Raw genomic sequence first — 4,804 nt, 5'->3', positions numbered from 1 at the left:
CATTAGCACCTCTAGTAATATATTTACTGAGAAAAATGGTGACGTGTTCAATACTTATTTTACCCGCTGTATGTCATGAGGTGGAGTCAGGATGTGAAGAAAGCTGTTACTTGATGTGTGTTTCCTGGTTTTTAGGCACTGCTTAGCTGATGCCTGTCGGAGACAGATTAAAACAAAAGCTACTCAGTCCAACCAGCTGTGTCTGAATGGTTTTGTATGGCTCACTCCAACATTCACATGTCAATATTACCTGGTATTAGATCTTAACAGGTAAAGGGTAACGAACATTGCTTATATTTTAACAATACGATCTTTATTTTTGGAGCTTAAAAAACATAAAAAAACCTAATCATCAATAAGCTGTGTATAATACTAAACCCCACTTTATGGATGATTTTTAGGGTTAAATTTCTAGAATTATACATGAATAATTACAGTATGTGTTTCTCAGGAATATAGTTCAATTCTACACCAAAATCAAGTAACATTGTCACTCTCAGTTGTTATTAAAATTGTGTCAATTTGTATAAATCAAAAATTAATTTGACATCACATCACATCTGCTTTAAACACCTTGAAATTGGCCTCTGTCTCTTTAAGAAACTCCTACCCATCAAGCCCATTTCTGCATGTCATCACAACAATGCTTCATGCTGTTTACAACCAGTCTTAGGAGCATTGTATTTTCTTGTAATAATGCTAAAAAATAGCAGCAGCATTATACAATATTGGTTGTGGAAAACAGCAACTCAGGATACAATTGAACCTTACTYGAAYGATCTCACGTCGGACCCAGAAAGTGCATTTTCTGAAGAACTGGAGCAAGTAGAGAGATGAYGTTTCAGCTGGTAAGATATCTCCCAGTCATCCTCACAAACACACACATCAGCAAATTTATTTATTAATAAAATGTGGTGAAAGCCAGTTAGAGAACACAGATCATAATATAAGTTACAAACGCTAACCGTAGAGCAAACACAGACCAAACAACGGTGTGAGCAAAACAATGCGAGTTGTTTTTCACCTTACCTGGGCAGATAACAGTGTTTAAATTCTCTTTTGTTTAGTAAGTTGAAGCATGGCTAAAAACTAATGTCTGACTTTTATTTGTTTATGTTTTATAGAATTTTAAGCTATTATTACTTTTGTTAGATTCAAGTTATTTCTGAGGCCATTGTCGGTTTTTCTTTCAGTAAACGAGGGGTACCAACAGTTTTGTCCCTGTGTGTACGTATCTATCTGCTATTTTCTGTTAGTTTTCTCTTTAAAAAATGCAAGTTTAAAAAAAACAGAGAAATGCTATTGCTAAAATTTTAGTTTTTTTTATTAAAAAAGATCACTAAACTAATTCATCTTTAATTCATCATGTTATAAGAACGGTATGAAGCAGATGTTCATCACACACTTAATGTGTTGGGCACCAAGTCAGTGCAGCTGAGCTGACACACCTAAATGCTTGCTTAAGTCCTTAAAACTTACTTTCCTGCAGGACTGGTGTTGTGCCAAAAAAGTGATGGGCTGCCAAAAAATGATAAGCTACGTGAGCATGTGCAGCCTGTTTAAGTGTCTGTAACCTTGCTGCTTTAGTTCATGGAATTAAACAATGTAAACACTAAAAGATACATCTGTAGCTGTAATGCATGTCCAACAGCAAAGGTGTGTCTCCTTTTTTTTCTTTTCCAACGACGTTTTCCTTGTGTCAGTTCTGTTTGCAACTTGTCATAAATATCAGCAGATTTCAATATTAGATGTGATTATAGTAATAAAATCAGTTTTTGGCTATTTGGATGTGCTAAGCTTGCTTATTTTTTGGCACCAGACTGTGGTAAATTTAATGCAATAAAATATGAAAAATAAGTTTTTGCATTGATTCTGTTGATTTTGTTTGCCTAGTTTACATGTAATATTATAAATTATGCAGTTATTTAATAGACTTAATCCAAGTTTTATGGAGAGACACATTTCTTAGGAGGTACTAGTTTTTTTTTTCTTCATTTCTGGCACATATAAATGTGCAGCACATTGTGCCTGATGGAGTWCAGGGGGAGAGGAAAGCCTTTGACCTTGTGCAGTTCTCTGAGTGCGAAAGAAAGCTGCATGGATATAAGAAAAATCAATATTCTGCATTTAGCTGTGTATGACCCTGTGATGAATAGAGCAGCTTTCCACCATGACAGTTTGCGTTGCACCAACATGCCAAAAACGAGGGACAAAACACCTGAAGGCAGATAATTGAAACAAAAAAGGACGATTAATACAAAGAAAACTTATTTATCACAAGTTACAGCTAATTCTTCTGAGGAATACGGAATCCACAGAATTTATTTTAAGATCTTACAGCAAACGTTGCATTTTTAATACCCATACATTTAAAACTTTAAGCCTTTTTCACAACCCCAAATTTGAAAAACACCAGCTTTAAGGGGAAAGTCTGGTCATTTCTCAATGGATGTTATATTAAGTAGTTATTAGAGTACAGCATGCATACATWTAAGAAATAATAGCAAATGGAGAACAAAGTGTGAAAAATGGCAGAACATGTTCTCTGTTGGACAGAATATCCTGTTTGCATTTATTTAATCTTTGTATAACCACACAAATACCACTGATATGTATTTTTAAGGGAAGGCCAGTGTTATGATTCTGTCACTGTTTGCCCTGATCTAGTCCCAGTTTAGTTTTATTATTTCATCTCTTGTCCCAGTTCATCCTCATTGTCTTGTTCCCAGCCTTTCAGCTCACATTCAGCTCCTGCTCATTGCTCTCTCCCCTCCCGTCACAGAAACTCTATCAAGCTCATTTCACTCACCTGTTTCCAGCAGTATATAACCCAGTCTCACTCTCCAGTTCACTGCCAGATTATCATCAGCCTTGCCTATGATCTTCCAGCATTCTTGTCCCTTGYCCTGCTCTTGCCTCATGTCCCGACCTTGCTCATGTCTCCTGGTTTAACGTCTCCTGCCTCAGCCCCTGTCGGATCCCGCCTGCCATCTGCTCTCATGGTAAYGAACTTTTTTCTGTCTCTTGGATTATTGTCACTCGCCTGCTCCCTGAACRGCACCGCGCCACATCGGACCTCTCGGATCTCGACCTCRGAACGCAYCACTTTATCAATGTCTCGGTCATCTCCCTCAAACCTGGTAACGTCCTCTGACCACCTGTGTATGRCCCTTGCCYYGTTTCTGACCACGAGTAAGTCCAGCGATCCAYTCRCTCCTCCTGACAACACAGCCCGGAACCAAAACACAACTGCTGTTGTTTCTACCCGGTCCTCATCTCAGCAGGAAAGGTTGGTGATCTTTTTCCTCACTAATTATATCGTGTTCCTAACCCAACCTAACCTTGACATTCTGTGTCCAGAACTGACGACCCCGGATTCCGGTCCCAACCTTCCAGCCAGATTTTCTAACAATAAACTTGTTAAAACGTTGACGTTGTTCGGTATTCATTCAGAGCTCAAAACACAAACCTTAACAGCCTGGGCCTCAAGGCAGCCTAAATATGCAGGTTTTTTGAACTGTGGGAGAATACCTGCAGAAAATGTCCTGATGCAATAATCATCCAGGTAGTAAACTTAAAAAAAGTTGGATTAGGTCCTCTGGGCAAGTTCTTCTCTGATGAAAAAAATGTCCCGTCTTCTCTCCAGGAGACTTCTTCAGTCTGTGGAGTTCCAGGTAAACTAAGCTTTATAAAGTGAGCGGTACTTCCACATGATTGACTAACAAGTTTTAAGGTGACGATTGGTAGTGCCCTGATTGCTGCTTATTGTTCATAGAGGGCTGAGTCATACCAACATAACAGCAACGTAAGAGGGGGACAACTGGACACGGAGGCCTTCACCCCTGTTTAACGACGGACAATTTCTCTTCACCAAAATGGCTTCCTTTACTCCTCACTCAAACCAACGTYCTTCCCTACCAAAGATGTGAACAACTTCCATTTCAGAAAGAGTGACAACTGGCCTGCAGATGAGTGTAAAYCAGAGTTCTRATTGGATGAYGTTGCTCTTYTGTGCTGGGCCTTTTTTTTAAATAGTGGTTATTTTGTTTCCCCAATTTATAACTTTTCACAGTTCTCCTGGACAACATTACTCTGTTTGTGCTGGGTATTACACAACCGTGTACCTGGAGAAAACCCAACAAAAGGAGAACATGCAAAGTCCACAAAGAAAATTCACAGCCCAAGGGGCTTGAACCCAGGACCTACTTGCTGCGAGGCAACAGTGCTAACCAATAAATTAATCATTGGTGTGAGCAGGCAGTCTGTTTCAGCAACTCTACTCTAATTCCATTTCTTCATTTTTTTTAGTTTATTTAGATGTGCTTCTGTGTCTTCTGTACACACTCTGGAGCTGACCTTTTTCTAGAAAACTTTATTTTCTTTACTTTTTTAAGCAGATTTTACATTTGGAAACTGCGTGAGTGACCACGCTCCTATTGTTTAYTCCGGGGACCAATGTGTTTGTGCTTCCAAGCTTTGTGTGTGGGAGGAGTGGGCAGACAGAGGAGCTGCTCCACTGTTACTGTTGTAGCATGAAGGACCTCTCCTTCTAACATGACCTCCTGATCTTACAGGTTATGAGTTATCTTGAACACAACTCAACACAAATGTTAATGGGCTCGGCACAAGGGGAKCGACAAATGACAGCGATTAATGCCTGTCAYTGCAACCAGGGTGAAACCCAACACACGGGACATGATGGCAACAGCAGCGTTGTGAATCGCACTCTTGGGCCACTTGTCTTCAAGTATCAAAAAGAAAAAAATAAGTAGGTCCTCTGGATGGGTTCTTCTTTGAAACGTTT

General features: G+C 39.4%; 1 protein-coding gene across 1 annotated transcript in view; it reads right to left on the bottom strand.

Moving 5' to 3' along the window:
• Nucleotides 1–4,804, bottom strand: part of khdrbs3 (KH domain containing, RNA binding, signal transduction associated 3) — a gene marked incomplete at its 5' end in the record, with an annotated part of 93,332 nt that overhangs the window by 43,537 nt on the left and 44,991 nt on the right.

This window comes from Austrofundulus limnaeus, unplaced genomic scaffold (genome assembly GCF_001266775.1).
Source record: "Austrofundulus limnaeus strain Quisiro unplaced genomic scaffold, Austrofundulus_limnaeus-1.0 Scaffold645, whole genome shotgun sequence".
Classification (NCBI taxonomy): Eukaryota; Metazoa; Chordata; class Actinopteri; order Cyprinodontiformes; family Rivulidae; genus Austrofundulus; species Austrofundulus limnaeus.
Note: the sequence above shows the minus strand (reverse complement) of the source record. Positions and strands in the feature narration are given on the sequence as shown.